Source organism: Peromyscus californicus, unplaced genomic scaffold (genome assembly GCF_007827085.1).
Source record: "Peromyscus californicus insignis strain IS unplaced genomic scaffold, ASM782708v3 Scaffold_4__1_contigs__length_199733344, whole genome shotgun sequence".
Lineage (NCBI taxonomy): Eukaryota > Metazoa > Chordata > Mammalia > Rodentia > Cricetidae > Peromyscus > Peromyscus californicus.
The window spans coordinates 177510522-177533055 of NW_026294562.1; the positions used below are offsets into that span (position 1 = coordinate 177510522).

The 22534-nt window shown below is 42.3% G+C and overlaps 1 pseudogene; it reads left to right on the forward strand.

Moving 5' to 3' along the window:
- Positions 1-686: 686 nt before the first annotated feature.
- On the forward strand, positions 687-2780 carry LOC128093980 (RNA binding motif protein, X-linked-like-1; annotated as a pseudogene).
- The last annotated feature ends 19754 nt before the right edge of the window (positions 2781-22534 follow it).

A 22534-nucleotide genomic window follows, 5' to 3' on the forward strand; every position in this document is an offset into this window, starting at 1 on the left:
CCAGGCTCCTCCCCACACGTGTGTTGCGCTTGGGCGGGTATTTCCTGAGGCTGCATGGTGCGGGCCTTTGCCTGACTCCGGAGCAGAAGCATTAAAGCAACAGGATGGCCGAGGGGGGCCGGGAACTCAGAACAAAAGCAGTGAGGGTCAAGACCCAGGGTAGAGGGTCTGATGTCCGGGCCCCCCGTTTCTTGCATTGCATTCTGGCGACCTATGACATAGTTTCACGAATGGTCTTCCAAGCATCTATCCTTCCTCTTTATGCACCCAAAGAAAGAAAGGAACAAAGTATTGTGGGACATTTTGAAGCAGTCTGGTATCAGCCACTTGAATAGTTTACTATGGAACTTAACGTTCGAAAGCGATTATACCAGACTTTCATTCTGGATGCATTCAAAGCTGGAAAGAGACTGGGCTTGCAATTTGCTCTATTTAACTTTGTCTTGCTGACATGATCGCTCGCTATCCAAAAACTAAGCTGCTTTAAGCAGTTGTGCTACCAGTTTCCAGTTGCGCAGCCCCCACTGTAATTATACATCAGGCAGCATGAAGAAAAGCTAATCTCAAGGTAAAAAGAACTTAATAGGGAGACATTGAACACTTTACCAGGCAAAAGAAGTACATGAAATGTGGTAAAAGGTGCTCGTGTGCAGTAGTCCTAGCGGCTTTTCTGCTCTGTTCTGAGACCCAGCAGCTATCACCGGTGAGCTACTTGGAAGACCCATTCAGCAAGCTTCTAGGAGCTTGAGACCTTCACAGTCCCCTCCGACTCTGAGCTGAAAGGAAAGATGGTTGAAGCAGATAGCCCAGGAAAGCTCTTCATTGGTGGGCTTAATACAGAAACAAATGAGAAAGGCCTTGAAGTGGTATTTGGCAAGTATGGACGAATAGTGGAAATACTTTTGATGAAAGACCGTGAAACCAACAAATCAAGAGGATTTGCTTTTGTCACCTTCGAAATTCCAGCAGGTGCTAAAGACGCAGCTAGAGACATGAATGGAAAGTGATAGATTCACAACACGCCCCCACGGTTGGGCATGATTGCGCATGATTGCCAAGCCCGTGGACCTAGACACTTCCGCCTAGCCAGTTCCGGGTCAAAATAGCCAGTTCCAGGTCAAAATAGCCATTTCCGGGTCAAGGCGTCTGGCGTGACCAGGACCCCATGGCTTTGCATGCTTGCGGAAGAGTGGGCAACGTAACCATGTGATCTACGGCATGCATGGAGTAGCCACATGGACCTGTGTACACGTGCGCGACCCAGCCTTTATAAGCCGATGCCATATTCCTGGCTTCCTTCTTCTCCATGCACGTGTCACTTTAACAGGCCTGAGCACACCTGTGTTTCTCTCTTATCTTAATAAAACTCTTGTTAGTGGATTCTGTCAAGTTTCGTGACATTTCCTCGCAGGGTAAGAGTGCCACCAAATAACTAACAAAGTCCTTGGATGGAAAAGCCATCAAGGTGGAGCAAGCTACCAAACCATCATTTGAAAGTGGCAGACGTGGACCACCTCCACCTCCAAGAAGCAGGGGCCCTCCCAGAGGTCTTCGAGGAGGCAGTGGAGGAACTAGGGGACCCCCTTTGCATGGAGGATACATGGATGATGGTTACTATTCCATGAACTTTAACATATGTTCTTCTAGGGAACCACTTCAAGTAAAAAGAGGACCACCACCATGAAGCAGGGGTCCCCCTCCTAAAAGATCGACGCCTTCAGGACCAGTTCGAAGCAGCAGTGGAATGGGAGGAAGAGCCCCAGTGTCAATGTGGAAGAGATAGCTATGGAGGCCCTCCACGAAGGGAGCCCCTGCCATCTCGCAGAGATGTTTATTTGTCCCCAAGAGATGATGGATATTCTACAAAAGACAGCTATTCAAGCAGAGATTACCCAAGCTCCCGTGACACCAGAGATTATGCACCACCACCAAGAGATTATACCTACCATGATTATAGTCATTCCAGTTCACGTGACGACTACCCATCAAGAGGCTATGGTGATAGAGATGGATATATATGGTCGGGATTGTGACTATTCAGATCATCAAAGTGGAGGTTCCTACAGAGATTCATATGAGAGTTATGGTAACTCATGCAGTGCACCCCCTACACGAGGGCCACCACATCTTTTGGAGGAAGCAGTAGCTACAATGATTACAGCAGCTCACGTGATGGCTATGGTGGAAGTCGAGACAGTTACTCAAGCAGAAGAAGTGATCTCTTCTCAAGTGGCCGTGATCGTGTTGGCAGATAAGAACGGGGGCTCCCCCTTCTATGGAAAGGGGGTACCCTCCTCCACGTGATTCCTACAAGAGTTCAAACTGAGGAGCACCAAGAGGAGGTGGCCATGGAGGAAGCCATTCTGATAGAAGGGGAGGCAGAAGCAGATACTAGAAACAAGATTTTGGATCAAGGTCTCTATTCAAAGAAACAAAAGATGGAAAGTCTTCTGTTGTAACTACCCAAGGACTACTAAGAAAAGTTGGTTACCTTTTAAAATTTTTCTGTTTTTAGTTCCCCATCATCATTTTTGTGTTCTTGTGAGGATAAAAGTAAAACATGATTAATTTTGATATTATGAATTGCTTTCAATAAGCAAATGTTAAATGTGTAAGACTTGACTTGTACTAGTGTTGTAATTTTCCAAGTAAAAGTGTCCCTAAAGACAAAAAAAAAGAAATGGATGTAGAAGAGGCACTATTTATGAAGAGGAAGGGGACAGTGGGATGTGAGGGGCAAGTAAGGATAATGAGGTGAATATAATCAAAGGGCATGATATAATTTATTAACATACAGTAATGGAACCCACTCTTTGTTGGGAGAGTCCCTTGAAAATCTCCCAACCTACCTTTGTCCCACAGTAGGTCATAAAGCCCTCTCATTCCACAGCATCCTGTCTCACCCCTGAGGGTAGAGATGCTGCAGAGGCCAAGCAGGATGCTGAAGTCCACAAAACTTTTCATTGCTTTTTCCTGAGGAGTTTTGTGCAAGGCTTCTGTGTGCTTCAAATTCTTTCTAAGACCTGGCATTGTTTCTATTTTTCGTTTTAGCCATTTCTGTGGGTCACAAGTAGTATCGTGTTAATTAGAGTTTCATCAGTGATTAATGCCACTGATTATTATCTATTTGGACCTTTTGTCCGTTTTTTCTATTGTTTTGCCTCTTTTTTCCTTATTGATTGTGAAAATTTAAAACCTACACCTGGATAAGAATTATTCATATATATATATATATATATATATATATATATATATATAAAATCTGTCATATTCTGTGATGTCTTTTTTCTAATTTAGGGCAGTAAGAGTCTTGTCTGGTTTTTGCTTTAATTAACATATATTAAAAGATTTATTTTATGTGTATGAGTGTTTTGCTGCATGTATGCACTGTGTGTGTACCTGGTGCACGCAGAGGCCAGAAAAGGGTGTGGGGACCCCTGGAGTCACAGATGGCTGTGAGCTGCTATGTGGGTGCTGGGAACTGACCCCAAGTCCTCTGTAAGAGCAGCAAGTGCTGTTAATTGTTGAGCCACCTCTCTAGTTTTATGCTTTATTTTAATAAGAGGCAAGGGACCCAATAAGTAGCCCAGGTTTTCAAGTAGATGGGCTACAGACCTGAACTACTGAGCCTAGCAAAGAAGTTTTTGTTGTTATTTGCTTATTTTCTATTTGTTATTTGGCTCACCATTGAACTCAGGTTGGCCTTGAGCTCACAGTACTCCTGCTTCAGGTTCCTGAGTGCTGGGGTTACAGATGTGTGTTTCCATTCCTGGATAACAAGGCAGTATTGGATGAACAAAAGTTCTTAGTTTTAATGTTGGGTTCTGCATTTTTTTAAGTTAAACTAAAAATACACACAAAGACTATTGGCTGCAATGTATGTTTTTTATTCCATACTGTATCATTCCCTGAAGACTCCTTAAAATGACACATAAGGGCCCTTTTGGAGCACAGGTGAGTGGTGCCCTAGCTTGCCCCGGACCCCATCCCTGGGCACCAGCCACTCCGGGGAAGACCTGCCCAACTTGGCCCCAGGATCTGGCCACCGGGCAGGTTCCCTTCTAGCCCCACCGGGAAGGATCCCCTTCTCCAAGACCCCTGGCAGACCCTGCAGTCTCCACGCCCTGCCCCCACGCCCATCTTCCCAAGCCCCAAGCCTCTTCCTGAGACTTACAGGCCAGCCTCCAGCTCCCATCTTGCCCCGGACTTTTCTTTTGGAGCACAGGTGAATGCCCTAGCTTGCCCCTGACCTCATCCCTGGGCACCAACCACTCCGGGGAAGACCTGCCCAACTTGGCCCCAGGATCTGGCCACCGGGCAGGTTCCCTTCTAGCCCCACTGGGAAGGATCCCCTTCTCCAAGACCCCTGGCAGACCCTGCAGTCTCCACGCCCTGCCCCCACGCCCATCCGCCCGGGCCCCAAGCCTCTTCCTGAGACTTAGAGGCTGGCACCCAGCTCCCATCTTGCCCCAGACTTCCCTTTTGGAGCACAGGAGAGAGAGAGAGAGAGAGAGAGAGAGAGAGAGAGAGAGAGAGAGAGAGAGAAGAGAAGAGAAAGGAGACAGGAGAGAGAGAGAGGAGAGAGAGAGAGAGAGAGAGAAGAGCTCCCATCCTGCCCCAGACTTCCAATTTGGATAAGAGAGCTCCCATCTGCACAAGAGAGAGAGAGACTTCCTGAATCTGTCAGCTCTGTCTGAACCAAGTGTGCAGATAAGGCCAAGAACGAACCTCAAGGAGATGGGCAGACGTCAAGGCAGAAACATATACAACAAAATGAATAGCAATACAGCATCACCAGGACCTAGCCCTCCTCCAACACCTAGACCTGAACATCAGAAATTGGAAGAAGCAGAAGAAAACAGCCTTATGAATGACATCATGAAGAAGCTAGAGGCTTGTGTAGAGGAAAAGACAAAAAAATGTGAAGAACGCTGTAAACAACTAGAGGAAAGGGCAAACAAATTAGAAGAAATCAATAAAGTCCTGGAAGAAAACAATAAAGTACTGAGAGAAAATCAAGAAAAATCAATGAAACAAATGAAGGAAACAGTCCAAGACCTGAAAAGGGAAATAGAAAAAATGAAGAAGACACAAACAGAGGGAATGCTGGAAATAGAAAATCTGAGTAAACGATTGGGAACTTCAGATGCAAGTATAATCAACAGAATGCAAGAGATGGAAGAGAGGATCTCTAGCGTTGAAGATACAGTAGAAGAAATACATTCATCAGTCAAAGAAAACACTAAAGCCAACAAAGTCATGAACCAAAATGTCCAAGAAATTTGGGACACCATGAAAAGACCAAACCTACGAATAAAGGGGTCGAAGAAGGAGAAGAATACCAAACTCAAGGGCACAGAAAATATATTCAACAAGATCATAGAAGAAAACTTTCCCAACTTAAAGAAGGAAATGCCTATGAAGATACAAGAAGCTTATAGAACACCAAACAGACTAGACCCCCCCAAAAAAGTCCCCTCGCCACATAATAATTGAACAACTAAATGTACAGAATAAAGAAAGAATATTAAGAGCAGCAAAGGAAAAAGGCCAAGTGACATATAAAGGCAAACCCATCAGAATAACACCCGATTTCTCAATGGAGACTTTGAAAGCCAGAAGGACCTGGACAGATGTAATGCAGACACTAAGAGACCATGGATGTCAGCCTAGACTAATATACCCAGCAAAACTTTCAGTCACCATAGATGGAGTGAACAAGACATTCCATGACAAAGCCAGATTTAAACAATACTTATCTACAAACCCAGCCCTATAGAAAGCACTAGAAGGAAAATTCCAATCTAAGGAAATCAGATACACCCTCGAAAACACAGGCAACAGATAAAGCCACAGCAGTAAACCCCAACGTATAAAAGTACACACACATCACCACCAAAAAATAACAGGAATGAACAATCACTGGTCATTAATTTCCCTCAATATCAATGGACTTAATTCACCTATAAAAAGGCATAGGCTTACAGAATGGATACGAAAGCAGGACCCATCTTTCTGCTGCATACAAGAAACACATCTCAAATTCAAAGATAGACACTACCTAAAAATAAAAGGCTGGGAAAAGACTTTCCAATCAAACGGTCTTAAGAAACAAGCGGGTGTAGCCATCCTGATATCCAGCAAAATAGACTTCAAACTAAAATCAATCAAAAGAGATCAAGAAGGGCATTACGTACTCATCAGAGGAAAGATCCACCAAGATGAAGTCTCAATTCTGAACATTTATGCCCCAAACACAAGGGCACCCACATATGTAAAAGAAACATTACTAAAGCTTAAATCACATATAAAACCCCACACATTAATAGTGGGAGACCTCAACACCCCACTTTCACCACTGGACAGATCTCCCAAATTGAAACTTAACAGAAAAATAAAGGACTTAATTGATGTCATGACTCAAATGGACTTAATCGATATCTACAGAACATTCCATCCTAACAAAAAAGAATATACCTTCTTCTCAGCACCCCATGGAACCTTCTCTAAAATCGACCATATACTTGGCCACAAAACAAATCTAAACAGATACAAAACAATTGGAATAACCTCCTGTGTTCTATCAGACCACCATGGTCTAAAGTTGGATTTCAACAACAACAAAAACTACAGAAAACCTACAATCTCATGGAAACTGAATAATACCCAACTGAATCACCAATGGGTTAAGGAAGAAATAAAGAAAGAAATTAAAGACTTCCTAGAGATCAATGAAAATGAGACACCACATATCCAAACCTATGGGACACTATGAAAGCAGTACTAAGAGGGAAATTCATAGCACTAAATGCCCACATAAATAAGTTGGAGAAATCTCACACAAGTGACTTAACAGCACACCTGAAAGCTCTAGAACAAGAAGAAGCAAAGTCTCCCAGGAAAAATAGACGCCAGGAAATTATCAAAGTGAGAGCTGAAATCAATAAAATAGAAACAAAGAGAACAATACAAATAATTAATGAAACAAAGAGTTGGTTCTTTGAGAAAATCAACAAGATAGACAAGCCCTTATCCAAACTAACCAAAAGACAGAGAGAGAGCATCCAAATCAACAAAATCAGAAATGAAAAGGGGGACATAACAACAGACATTGAGGAAATCCAGAGAATCATCAGGTCATACTTCAAAAACCTCTATTCCACAAAACTGGAAAACCTAAAAGAAATGGATAATTTTCTGGATAGGTGCCACATACCTAAGTTAAATCAAGACCAGATAAACTGTTTAAATAGTCCAATAACCCCTAATGAAATAGAAACAATCATTAAAAGTCTCCCAACCAAAAAAAGCCCAGGACCAGATGGTTTCAGCGCAGAATTCTACCAGATCTTCAAAGAAGAGTTAATACCAATACTCTCTAAATTGTTCCACACAATAGAAACAGAAGGAACATTACCAAACTCCTTCTACGAGGCTACAATTACCCTGATTCCTAAACCAAACAAGGATACAACAAAGAAAGAGAACTACAGACCGATCTCCCTCATGAACATCGATGCAAAAATACTCAATAAAATACTGGCAAACAGACTCCAAGAACACATCAAAACAATTATCCACCATGATCAAGTAGGATTCATTCCAGGGATGCAAGGGTGGTTCAACATACGAAAGTCCGTCAATGTAATACACCATATAAACAAACTCAAAGAAAAAAACCACATGATCATCTCACTGGATGCAGAAAAGGCATTTGACAAAATCCAACACCCCTTCATGATAAAGGTCTTGGAGCGATCAGGAATACAGGGAACATACCTAAACATAATAAAGGCAATTTACAGCAAGCCAACAGCCAACATCAAATTAAATGGAGAGAAACTCAAAGCAATTCCACTAAAATCAGGAATGAGGCAAGGCTGTCCGCTCTCCCCATACTTATTCCATATAGTACTTGAAGTTCTAGCCAGAGCAATAAGACCACATAAGGAGATTAAGGGGATACAAATTGGAAAGGAAGAAGTCAAGCTTTCCCTATTTGCAGATGACATGATAGTATACTTGAGCGACACCAAAGATTCCACCAAGGAACTGATACAGCTTATAAACACCTTCAGCAACATAGCAGGATACAAGATCAACTCAAAAAAATCAGTAGCCCTCCTATATACAATGGACAAAGAAGCAGAGAAGGAAATCAGAGATACATCATCCTTTACTATAGCCACAAATGACATAAAATACCTTGGGGTAACATTAAACCAAGCAAGAGAAGGACCTATATGACAAGAACTTTAAGTCCCTGAAAAAAGAAATTGAAGACGATGTCAGAAAATGGAAAGATCTCCCATGCTCATGGATAGGCAGGACTAACATAGTAAAAATGGCAATCTTACCAAAAGCAATCTACAGATTCAATGCAATCCCCATCAAAATACCAACACAATTCTTCACAGACCTGGAAAGAATAATACTCAACTTCATATGGAAAAACAAAAAACCCAGGATAGCCAAAGGAATCCTGTACAATAACACAACTTCTGGAGGCATCACCATCCCTGACTTCAAGCTCTACTATAGAGCTACAGTAATAAAAACAGCTTGGTACTGGCATAAACACTGACATGTGGACCAATGGAATCGAATTGAAGACCCGGACATTAATCCACACACCTATGAACATATAATTTTTGACAAAGAAGCCAAAAGTGCAAAATGGAAAAAAGAAAGCATCTTCAACAAATGGTGCTGGCAAAACTGCATATCAACATGTAGAAGGTTGCAAATAGATCCATATCTATCACTGTGGACAAAACTTAAGTTCAAGTGGATCAAGGACCTCAACATAAATCCAGCTACTTTGAACCTGCTAGAAGAGAAAGTAGGAAGTAGTCTTGAACGCATTGGCATAGGAGACCACTTCCTAAATAGAACACCAGTAGCACAGACTCTGAGAGAAACAATCAATCAATGGGACCTCTTGAAACTGAGAAGCTTTTGTAGAGCAAAGGATACAGTCAACAAGGCAAAGCGACAGCCTACAGAATGGGAAAAGATCTTCACCAACCCCACATCTGACAGAGGACTGATATCCAGAATATATAAGGAACTCAAGAAATTAGACATCAAAATGCCCAATAGTCCAATTAGGAAATGGGCTATAGAACTAAACAGAGAATTCTCAACAGAGGAAACTCAAATGGCTGAAAGACATTTAAGGAATTGCTCAACATCCCTAATCATCAGGGAAATGCAAATCAAAACAACTCTGAGATACCACCTTACGCCTGTCAGCGTGGCTAAGATCAAAAACACTGAAGACACCTTATGCTGGAGAGGATGTGGAGCTAGGGGAACTCTCCTCCACTGCTGGTGGGAATGCAAGCTTGTACAACCACTTTGGAAATCAATATGGCACTTTCTTAGAAAATTGGGAATCCATCTCCCCCAAGATCCAGCTATACCACTCTTGGGCATATACCCAAGGAATGCTCAACCACACCATAAGAGCACTTGTTCAGCTATGTTCATATCAGCATTGTTTGTAATAGCCAGAACATGGAAACAACCTAGATGTCCTTCAACTGAAGAATGGATATACAAAATGTGGTACATATACACAATGGAATACTACTCAGCAGAGAAAAACAATGACATCATGAGGTTTGCAGACAAATGGATGGATGTAGAAAAAATCATCCTGAGTGAGGTAACCCAGACTCAGAAAGACAAACATGGTATGTACTCACTCATAGCAGGATACTAGATGTGGAACAAGGATGACTTGTCTGCTACTCACATCACCAGGGAGGCTTCCTGGAAAACAGGACCCCAAAAAGACACGGGGATCGCCCATTGACAGAGAAATGGAATGAGATCTACATGAACAGCCTGGACATGAGTGGGGTTAGTGAAAGGCAAGGGTCGAGGGAAAGAGAGCTTGGGGGAGCGGGAGATCCCAGCTGGATCAACAACAGAGAGGGAGAACAAGGAATAGGAGACCATGGTAAATGAAGACCACATGAGAATAGGAAGAAGCAAAGTGCTAGAGAGGCCCACAGAAATTCACAAAGACACCCACACAACAGACTGCTGGCAATGGTCGAGAGACAGCCCGAACTGACCTACTCTGGTGATGGGATGGCCAAACACCCTAATTGTCGTGCTAGAAACCTCATCCAACTACTGAGGGATCTGGATGCAGAGATCCATGACTAGGCCCTGGGTGGATCTCTGGGAGTCTAATTAGCGAGAATGAGGAGGGTTTATGTGAGCGAGAATTGTTGAGACCAAGGTTGGATAAAGCACAGGGACAAATAGCCAAATGAATGGAAACACATGAACTATGAACCAATGGCTGAGGGGCCCCCACCTGGATCAGGCCCTCTGAATGGGTGAGACAGTTGATTGGCTTGATCTGTTTGGGAGGCATCCAGGCAGTGGGACCGGGTCCTGTGCTCCTTGCATGAGTTGCCTGTTTGAAACCTGGGGCCTATGCAGGATTGCTTGGCTCGGCCTGGGAGGAGGGGACTGGACCTACCTGGACTGAGTCTACCAGTTTGATCTCAGTATGTGGGGAAGGCTTTGCCCTGGAGGAGATGGGAATGGGGGGGGGCCTGGGGGGAAGGTGAGGGGGATGGGAGGGGGGAGAACAAGGGAATCCGTGGCTGATATGTAGAACTGAATTGTATTGCAAAATAAAAAGAAATAAAAAAATAAAAAAAATTAAAAAATGACACATAAGGGGCTGGAGAGATGGCTCAGTGTTTAAGAGCACTGTCTGCTTTTGCATAGGACCTGGATTAAATTCACAGCATTCACATCAGGTGGCTTATAACCATCATTAACTCTGGTTCCAGGGAATCTGATGCTCTCTTCTGGCCTCTGCAAGCACCAGACATACACACAGGCAAGGACATACATGCAGACTGAATGAGAAGTGAAATAAAAGGAGGACATGTCTACTAAAGTATAGCTAAGCTTTTTCTTGTAGATATAAGGGAGAAAGTAAGCAGAGGAGAGTTCATGTTGAACATGGCTGGCTGACTAAATAGGACCATGAGAGGAGAGATGGAGAGAGAGCATGTGATGAGTTGCTGACCAAAGCCACCCAGGCCAAGAGACCAAGAGACTGGCATAGCCAAAACTGCTGAGTTACACAAGGATCAGGCTCGAGGAAGGGAAGCAGAAGCCCAGCCCCTGGGAGGGAGCGGTTTAGGACGGGGTGGGGTGAGAAGTGCTGAGAGGAGCCACAGGTACTGAGTAAAGCTTGTCCTGGCTTTGTGACCTAACATTTCAGTCTGTTGTTGATGATAAGGGGTGATGTAATCTCTTCTATAACTACTTCCTGCTGAAATTGGGGCATTGTTGTCAGGTTCCAGGAAGGCTGGAATAATGGTCAAAGGATGGGAAGAGGGAGGAGTGCAGGCTGTTTGCCTTGCAGCCTGGGGTCTGTGGGACCACCTGGGGCTAAGGAAGCGCATGCTGCTTTGGAGCAGTCTGTGTTGCAGAGGCTCAGGCTGGTCAGAAATTCAGTCAGAAGCACCTGGGGCTGGCACATTTGGAGCAGTTTGTAGTCTTCAGTTGACTGGAAATCTGTTGGGACAGATACAGACTAGGGACAGAAGGTAAAATAAGGAATTTGTGGGGAAATTTTTATCTTGGGTGTACATTTGAAATTTCCAGGCCCATGGTCTGACATCTGTGGAGGGGAGTCCCAAGACCAGGGGAGAATACAAACAAACAAACAAACAAACAAATAAATAAATAAATAAATAAATAAAATAAAATAAAAATAAATCTTAAAAAAACACACATAATATAACTTCTACTCAAGTCACATTTTCCTAGTTTAAGAACTGGAGTTGAGACTTTTGGAAATTATTTCATTCCAATGATGAACTAAAGTCATGAAGGAAAAGTGGCATATCTTTACATGACAAGACCCTGTCACGCAGGAAGGAGGGTGACTTATGTGGGAATAAGCAGGGATTACTTGTTCATAGCACTGAAAAGAAAAGAGTTCTCTTCTCTCTTGTTCTAATTCTGACTGTCTAAAATCTTGCTTCCTGGGATTGCATTTTCTGTAGCAGTGCTGAGCCTAAATGTGTCTCTTCTTAGCTATGTTCTCTTCCCATTCTTAAGACCACAGCAGAATTAAGAGCCAAGTGGCCCAAATCAGCTCTTCAAGGAGTGCAAACAAGAATGAGATCTAAGCTACTTCAGGAAGAGGCTGAGCCCGGCTCAGGAAGTTGGAGGGTCATTCATTAGCATCTTAAGAAGAACACCCTGGTACTCACTCATAAGTGGATGCTAGATGTTAAAGCAAATGATAACCAGACTACAATCCACAGCTCCAGAGAAGCTATCTAACAAGGAGGACCCAAAGAGGGATGCATGGTTCACCCTCCATGAGTAAACTGGAGATGGGGGGGCAATGGAGGGTAGGTGGTGGGGGATGAAAATGTAAGGGAATTGAATGGTTGAGCTGGAAGAGATGGAGTGGGAAAACAATGTAAGAGATACTAAGATAGAGGGAGACATCATGGGGACAGGGAGAAATTGGGTACTAGAGAAGTTCCCAGGAATCCACAAGGATGACCCCAGCTTAGACTACTAGCAATAGTGGGGAGGGTGCCTGAACTGGCTTACTCTAGTAATCAGATCAGTGAATACCCTAACTGTCATCATAGAGCCTTTCTCCAGTAACTGATGGAAGCAGATGCAGAGATCCACAGTCAAGCACCAGGCCGAGCTCCGGGAGTCCAATGAAGAGAGGCAATAGGGATTATATGAGCAAGGGAGGTCAAGGTCATGATGGGAATATCTACAGAAACAACTGAACCAAGCTTGTGGGAACTCACGAACTTTTGACCGACAGCTGTGGAACCTGTGTGGGACCAGACTAGGCACTCTGCATATATATGGAAGACAGTTGTGGAACTTGGTCTGTTTAAGGGGCCCCTGGCAGTAGGATCAGGATCTATCCCTGATGCATGAGCTAGGTTTTTGGAGCCCATTACCTATGGTCTGACACCTTGCACAGCCTTGATGCAGGAGGAGGGGTTTGGACCTGCCTCAACTGAATGTACCAGACTCTGCTGACTCCCCATGCGAGGTCTCACCCTCTTGTAGGAGGGAATGGGGGATAGGTGGGTGGGGGAAGGCTGGAGGGGTGGGAAGAAGTAGAGGGGGAACTGTGACTGGGATGTAAAATGAATAAAAAATTTCTTAATAAAAAAATAAGAACACCCTGGGGAAGAGAATGCAGACCACTGTGTTCATTCAAGGGAAGGCCTTGACTACTGGCTGCTTTGGACATCCATGGGGTGGCAGGACAAAGGTCTCAGAGTGTGACCATTAGCATTCTTGGCAGCTGATCTGATGCAGTCACTTGGCTTTCTTTTAAATTTATTTTTACCACTTATTTATTTTTTGACCTAAAACTCCCCTGCTAATGTGTGACCTGTCGGGTTTTGGGGAAAGCAATGGCTTCAGCACTAGAAACCTGGGTTCAGATCTCTGTGTTTCCATCTTGTCTGCTGAAGGCAAGTCCCTGAGGCTCCTATGCACACTTCGATGTTGGTAATTGCTAAAGTTCAAAGGGGTCCCTGGAAAGCACCCAGTCCACTTCCAAGAAATTGAAGTTTAACAACTATCTCTACATCTGCTTACCTAAGGGCATCCTCCTGGACTCCAGGACATCTGTGTCCACTTGTGTGGTGATCCAGGGAGCCAGCATCTTCTGGTTCAACACCAGCTGCCATTGGCAGATATACTGCCTCCTCCTATCTGGTGAGATGTTGTGGGATATTTTACATTGTGTGAAGGTGTATTACAGTGATTGGTGTAATAAAAATCTGAATGGCCAGTAGGTAGCCAGGAGGTATAGGTAAGACTTTGGAGACAGAGAGGACTCTGGGAAGAAGAAAGGCAGAGTGGCCAGCCAGACATGGAGAAGAGACAGGAGGTGCAAGATGGAAGAGAGGTTATGCCACATGGTAAATTTAATATAAATGGATTAATTTAAGTTATAAGAGCTAGTTGAAACAAGACTAACATATAGGCCAAGCTTTCAAAATTAATAAGTCTGTTTATGTTGTGAAATGGCATGTGAGAGTCCTTGGTAGGTTTGGACCAAGGTGCCCTGCAGTGGGTGAGACACGCCATGAGGGTGCTGCAGATGGTGGCATGTCATGGTGGAAAGTTACTCACTGCAGATGCCACATCCATGTGGCAAGCTTTATTATTAAAGGGAGAGAAGAGAAGAGAAGAGAGAGAGAGAGAGAGAGAGAGAGAGAGAGAGAGAGAGAGAGAGAGAGAGAGAGAGAGAGGAGGGTTTTTTCTTAAAGGGAATGTAGGATTATAGATGTAACCAACCGTCTTATTAAATAAGAAACACAGAACCAATGCAAAGAAGAAAGCCAAGAGATCAGAGCTAAGAGCCTTACCCGCCTGCTGCAACTAGCCTCTTCAGCCAAGAGACCTCTCTGAAAGAGACCTACTTCCTGTCTGTTTGTCTTTATATAGACTTTCTGTTCTGCCTTCTCATTGGTTGTAAACCCAACCACATGACTGCCTCATCACTGCCTGTCTGTACAGACCTCCAGGTCTTCTATGGTTGGTATTGGGATTAAAGGCATGTGTCTCCAATGCTGGCTGTATCCTTGAACACACAGAGATCTACCTAGCTCTGCCTACCAAGTGCTGGGATTAAAGGCATACACCACCAACGCCCAGCTTTTGCTATGGCTCTAATAGCTCTGACCCCTGGGCAACTTTATTTATTAACATACAAATAAAATCACATTTCAGTACAAATAAAATATCACCATATAGGATGGCATCAAGATGCTGGGCAGGTTTCCAAGGGGCGAGTCAGAATACTAACATTCCTCAGTTTTGATTATTATAAAATGAGAGTTATGGATAGCAAGTGGTAGAATTAGGGCCCTAAATTCTCAAGCTGCTTCCTGCTCATAAGGGGCGAAGTGGGGAGGGGGAAGTTGGGAGTCATGCATGCACAGCGGGAGGTGTGAATGAAGAAGCATTCAGTTAGCTGTTATCATGGAGATCTCAAGCATGGAGGTCTCAGGCATCTGTTCCTTGAGGGAGCTGACAAGGCAGGTTGCAGATTTTCCAGGCACTTGGGGGAATGGCATGCCAAATCAGAAGTACAGGAGCCATCACATCTGCTGTTTCTCTGGAGGTGGAAATGTCTCTATTCATCCTGTAAAAAGTGTCAACGAATTAGGAGATAACAGATTTTATGAGTGGGCATGTGGGTGAAGTTAACCTGTCAGCATTTGCCTGGTTGGCATCCTCTGTTGGTGGTTGGCATTCTCATAGCCGGTGCAGGGTTACCATATCTGAAGGACTTCCTGTTGATTGGCCTTGGCACGAGTCTGGCAGGAGGAGTGAAACTGCAAAATATGCTCGAAAATGGGTGGGGTCAAAATGGGCTCTGGAGTCTGTCAGTTTTCATCAGACCAGATTTCTTGATACAGTAGCAGAAATTTTTCCAGAACCTGCAGGTATCTGTAAGATAGCTGGAACAAATTTATATCTTGATGTCATAGCAAAGGCTCTGGATTTGGGTTAAAAGGTATGAACATTTCCTGGCTTCAGCCTAATGAAATATATCTTTAAGTCTATAAGCAGAGGAAATTTACTGAATGCAAGTGGTTGAGTGAGTGAAGGAGGAGGGAGAATTCCCTAAATGTCATCAGATCTGAGAAGGATATGGAAGTGAACAGAAGTGAGACAGCTTTCCTATCTTCATATAAACAAACCTTAAAGCTATTTCTTTTATATAATTCTTCAGAAGATACTGAGAGCAGTCAATAATAAAAAGTTACATTGAAATCTGTTCCGTGAGTTTATCTGATCTGATAACCAGGTAAATTGTATCTAGTCTTAGTAGCCCTAGGAGAAGGAGACCTGTGAATTCTATATAGAGAACTGAGAAGGCAGCTGAAGCAAAGCCTGGTCATCAAATGGAATCAGAGATCTGAGAAGAAAAAATTATAACTTAGTCCAGGCCAAGAAGCTATTGAATCTATTAAAAATGACAGGGACCAGTTCACACTGAGCTAGCCACAATCAGGTGCAAAAGCATCAGAACAGCATCAATCTTTGGCCACCAGGCCCATTATGTGGAAGTTTTTATTGTGGAAGAGGGACACAGGGAAGCCTGATTTTACTTTGTCTAGGCAAAAGGGGTGCAATCAATTCTCCAATGTCCTGCTGTTTGTCCACAGTCTGGGCCGGATCCTGGTGGCAGGTGTCACATTGGGCATCTTGCCCAGAGGTCAACATGCTGTAATCCAGGTGGAGACATTGTTGTGCCTCATAATCTTCTTCAGAGACCTTGGAGCACCGTTAGGATCTGGGAGTCTCTGTCTGATATAATATGCTTTTGATCAACATTTTAAGTGCCATATTATGCAGAGCTCTGAGCTGCCTATTAGGACTTTAAGGACTGCCTATTAGGCACAAATGGCTGACTATCAACTTAGAGTCTCTGATATGTTAGCAGCTTTCATAAGACTAGGACTTATTGTCTCCTGAGAAGGCAAAGAAGAATGACAGGGTAAAGATACCAGGGCCACATGGGAACAGGAGAAAAGAGGCTTGTGATTCAGAGTGTGACCTAGCTATGAGAAAAGGACCCTCTGAGAAAAGGACTCTTTAAGGGGATCAGAAACTCCATCATAGAATATAAATCTTGTTTGTCAGATAACCCATTTCTCAAACATATGACATCATTTATTTAATTTTTCTAGAAGAAATAGGTGTAAATCTCTAAGTTAGCTGTTGTTAATCTGAATAGATCTTTATAAATTTAAATTCATATTATCATATAGATATAGTAGAAACCAGTGTTGATTCAAATATAGCTTTACATCTTTATTATCATACAAAAAGTCCATACTAATCGAAATATTTGAGATTTGTTGCTTCCTTACTCTAGAAGGAGATAAAATGAACAGAGAGGTCATTTTATAATACTAATTTTATAATTTTATAAAATTATATAATTTTATAAAAATACTAAGTATATTTTTTTCATTTTTCTTTATTAAGAAATTTTCTACTCACTCAACATACTATCCACAGGTTCCCCCCTCCTCCCTAGTCTCACCTCCAGCCCTCTTCTCCAAGCCACCCCACATCCCCACATCCCCCAAATCGAGGTCTCCCATGGTGAGTCAGCAGAGCCCAGCACACTGAGCCTAGGCAGGTCCAAGCCCCTTCCCGCTGCACCAAGGTTGTGCAAGGTGTCACACCACAGGCACCGGATTCCAGAAGCCTGCCCATAGACCAGGAACAGATCCTGATCCCCCTGCCTGGGTGCCCCCCAAACAGTTCAAGCCAAACAACTGTCTTCTGTATCCAGAGGGCCCAGTCCAGTCCCATGGGGGCTCCACAGCCCCCAGTCCACAGTTCATGAGCTTCCACTAGTGTGGCCGGTCATCTCTGCACGTCCTCCCATCATGATCTTGACGTCCCTTGCCTGCAGTATCTCTCCTCTCTCTCATCAATTGGATTCCCAGAGCTCAGCCTGGTGCCTGGCCATGGATCTCTGTATCTGGCTCCATGAGTCACTGGACAAAGGCTCTATGATGACAGCTAGGATATTTGCTAGACTGGTCACCAGAGTAGACCAGTCCAGGCACCCTCTGGACCACTGCCAGCAGACCAAGGTGGGGGTCAACCTTGTGGATTCCTGAGAGCCTCCCCAGCACTCTAACTCTTCCTATTCCCATGATGTCCTCATCTATCATGGTATCTTCTTCCCTGCCCTCCCACTCTGTCCCTGTTTCAGCTTGACCCTCCCATTTTCCTATGTTCTCATCCCCTACTCCTTGCCCTCTGCCACCCCCCACACACCCAGTCCACTCAGGAAGATCTCATCCACTTCTCCTCCATAGGGTCATCCATGTGTACCTCCTAGGGTCTTTCCCTGTTAGTTAGCCTCTCTGGAGTTGTGGGTTGCAATCTGGTCATCCCTTCCCTCACATTTAGTATCCACTTATGAGTGAGTACATACTATATTTGTCCTTCTGAGTCTGCATTACCTCATTCAAGATGATATTTTCTAGTTCCATCCATTTGCCTGCAAATTTCATGATACCATTGTTTTTCACTGCTGAATAGTACTCCATTGTGTATATGTGCCATATTTTCTTTATCCATTCTTCAGTTGAGGGGCATCTAGGTTGTTTCCAGGTTCTTGCTATCATGAATAATGCTGATATGAACATAGTTGAGCATGTGTCCTTGTGGTAAGATAGAGCATTCCTTGGGTATATGCCCAATATACCCACGTGGTATAACTGGGTCTTGAGGAAGACTTTTTCCCAATTTTCTGAGAAACCGCCATACTGATTTCCAGAGTGGATGTACAAGTTTGCATTCCTACCAACAGTGAATGAGTGTTCCCCGTGCTCCACATCCTCTCCAACACAATCTGTCTTCAGTGTTTTTGGTCTTAGCCATTCTGACAGGTGTAAGATGGTATCTTAGAGTTGTTTTGATTTGCATTTCCCTGATGACTAAGGATGTTGAGCAATTCCTTAAATGCCTTCCAGCCATTTGAGATTCTTCTGTTGAGAATTCTCTGTTTAGCTCTGTAGCCCATTTTTTAATTGGATTGTTCAATATTTTGATGTCTTGCTTTTTGAGTTCTTTATATATTTTGGAGATCAGCCCTCTTCTCAGATGTGTGGTTGGTGAAGATCTTTTCCCATTCTGTAGACTGTCATTTAGTCTTATTGACCATGTCCTTTGCTCTACAAAAGCTTCTCAGTTTCAGGAGGTCCCATTTATTAATTGTGGCTCTCAGTGTCTGTGCTACTGGTGTTATATTTAGGAAGTGGTCTCCTGTGCCAATTCGTTCCAGACTACGTCCTTCTTTTTCTTCTATCAAGTTCAGTGTAACTGGATTTATGTTGAAGTCTTTGATCCACTTGGACTTGAGGTTTGTGCATGGCAACAGATATGGATCTATTTGCAATTTTCTGCATGTTGACATCCAGTTATGCCAGCACCATTTGTTGAAGATGCTTTCTTTTTTCCATGTAACAGTTTTGGCTTCTTTGTCAAAAATCTTATGTTCATAGGTATGTGGATTAATGTCAGGGTCTTCAATTCAATTCCATTGGTACACATGTCGGTTTTTATGCCAGTACCAAGCTATTTTTATTACTATAGCTCTACAGTAGAGCTTGATGTCATGGATCATGATGGCTCCAGAGGTTGCTTTATTTTACAGGATTCTTTTTAGCTATCCTAGGTTTTTCATTTTTCCATATAAAGTTAATATTGTTCTTTCCAAGTCTGTGAAGAATTGTGTTGGTATTTTGATGGGGATTGCGTTGAATCTGTAGATTGCTTTTAGTAAGATTGCCATTTTTACTATGTTAATCCTACCTATCCATGAGCATGGAAGATCCTTCCATTTTCTGATATCTCCTTCAATTTCTTTTTTCAGAGAATTAAAGTTCTTATCATACAGGTCCTTCACTTGCTTAGTTAGAGTTACCCCAAGATATTTTATATTATTTGTGGCTATTTTAAAGGGTGATGTTTCTCTGATTTCTTTCTCAGCCCCTTTTTCATTTGTATATAGGAGGGCTACTGATTTTTTTGAGTTAATCTTGTATCCTGCCACCTTACTGAAGGAGTTTATCAGTTGTAGGAGTTTCCTGGTAGAATTTTTGGGTCACTTATGTATACTATTATATCATCTGCAAATAATGACAGTTTGACTTCTCCCTTTCCAATTTGTATCCCCTTGATCTCCTTTTGTTGTCTTATTGCTCTGGCTAGAACTTCCAGTACTATATTGAATAAGTATGGGAAGAGTGGACAGCCTTGTCTTGTTCCTGATTTTAGTGGAATCATTTTGAGTTTATCTCCATTTAATTTGATGTTCACTGTCAGCTTGCTGTAAATTGCCTTTATTATGTTTAGGTATGTTCCTTGTATTCCTGATCTGTCTAAGATCTTTATCATGAAGGGGTGTTGGATTTTGTCAAAGGCTTTTTCAGCATCCAATGACATGATCATGTGGTTTTTTTCTTTCAGTTTGTTTATATGGTGTATTACACTGACAGATTTTCGTATGTTGTACCATCCTTGCATCCCTGGAATGAAGCCTACTTGGTCATGGTGGATAATTTTCTTTATGTGTTCCTCGATTCTGTTAGCCAGTATTTTTGCATCAAAGTTCATGAGGGAGATTAGTCTGTAATTCTCTTTCTTTGTTGCATCTTTGTGTGGTTTGAGTATCAGGGTAACTATAGCCTCATAAAATAATTTGGTAATGTTCCTTCTGTTTCTATGGTGTGGAACAATTTGAAGAGTATTGGTTTTAGCTCTTCTTTGAAAATCTGGTAGAAGTCTGTGCTGAAACCATCTGGTCCTGGGCTTTTTTTGGTTGGGAGACTTTTAATGACCATTTCTGTTTCCTTAGGGGTTATTGGTCTATTTAAACAGTTTATCTGATCTTGATTTAACTTTGGTATGGGGTACCTATCCAGAAAATCGTTCATTTCTTTTAGGTTTTCCAATTTTGTGGAGTACAGGTTTTTGAAGAATGACCTGATGATTCTCTAGATTTCCTCATTGTCTGTTGTTAGGTTTCCCTTTTCATTTCTGATTTCGTTAATTTGGATGCGCTCTCTCTGTTTTTTGGTTAATTTGGATAAGGGCTTATCTATCTTGTTGATTTTCTCAAAGAATCAACTCTTTGTTTCATTGATTTTTTGTATTGTTCTCTTTGTTTCTATTTTATTGATTTCAGCCCTCAATTTGATTATTTCCTGGCATCTATTCCTTCTGGGTGAATTTGCTTCTTGTTCTAGAGCTTTCAGTTGTGCTGTTAAGTCACTAGTGTAAGATTTCTCCAACTTCTTTATGTGGGCATTTAGAGCTATAAATTTTCCTCTTAGCACTGCTTTAATGGTGTCCCATTAGTTTGGGTATGTTGTACATTTGTTTTCATTGAATTCTAGGAAGGTTTTAATTTCTTTATTTCTTTCTTGACCCATTGGTATTCAATTGGGCATTATTCAGTTTCCTGTAATTTTTGTTGTTGTTGAAATCTAACTTTAAGCCATGGTGGTATGATAAGACACAGGAGGTTATTTCAATTTTTTTTGTATCTGTGAGATTTGCTTTGTGACCAAGCATGTGGTCGATTTTGGAGAAGGTTCCATGGTCTGCTGATAAAGAAGGTATATTCTTTTGTGTTAGGGTGGAATATTCTGTAGCTATGTATTAAGTCCATTTGAGCCATAATGTCTATTAATTCCCTTATTTCTCTGTTAAGTTTCTGTCTGGCAGACCTGTCCATTTGTGAGAGTAGGGTGTTGAAGTCTCTACTAGTGTATGGGGTTTGATGTGCGATTTAAGCTTTAGTAATGTTTCTTTTATGAATGTTGGTGCCCTTGTATTTGGGGCATAAATATTCAGAATTGAGACTTCATCTTGTCAGATTTTCCCTGTGATAAATATGTAGTGTCCTTCCCGATCTCTTTCGATTGATTTTAGTTTGAAGTCTATTTTATTAGATATTAGGATAGTTACACCAGCTTGCTTCTTAAATCCATTTGATTGGAAAGTCTTTTCCCAACCTTTTATTCTGAAGTGGTGTCTGTCTTTGAAGTTGAGGTGTGTTTCTTTTATGCAGCAAATGGATGGATCTTGTTTTCGTATCCATTCTGTTAGCCTGTGTCTTTTTATAGGTGAATTGAGACCATTGATATTGATGGATATTAATGACCAGTTATTGTTAATTCCTTTTATTTTTTGGAGGTAGTGCTGTATGTTTCCCTTCTTTGGTATTTGTTGGTGTGGAACTATCTATTGCCTGTGTTTTCATGGGTGTATCTAACTTCCTTAGGTTGGATTTTTCCTTCAAGTGCTTTCTGTAGGGCTGGATTTGTTGAGAGATATTCTTTAAATCTGGTTTTATCATGGAATATTTTGTTTACTCTCTCTATGTTGATTGAGAGTTTCACTGAGTATAATAGTTGGCATCCATGGTCTCTTAGTATCTGCATAACGTCTGTCCAGGACTTTCTGGCTTTTAGAGTCTCCATTGAGAAGTCAGGTGTTATTCTTATGGGTCTGCCTTTATATGTTACTTGGCCTTTTTCCTTTGCAGCTCTTAATATTTTTTCTGTATTCTGTATGTTTAGTGGTTTGATTATTATGTGGCGAGGGGACTTTTTTTTTTGGATCCAGTCTATTTGGTGTTCTGTAACCTTCTTGTATTTTTATAGGAATTTCCTTCTTTAGGTTGAGAAAGTTTTCTTCTACAAGTTTGTTGAATATATTTTCTGTGCCTGTGAGTTGGTATTCTTCTCCTTCTTCTCTCCCTATTATTCTTAGGTTTGGTCTTTTCATCGTGTCCCAAATTTCGTAGACATTCTGGGTCATGACTTTTTTGTCTTTGTGTTTTCTTTGACTGATGAATCTATTTCTTCTACCGTATCTTCAACACCAGAGATCTGCTCGTCCATCTCTTGCATTCTGTTGGTCATACTTGCATGTGTAGTTCCTG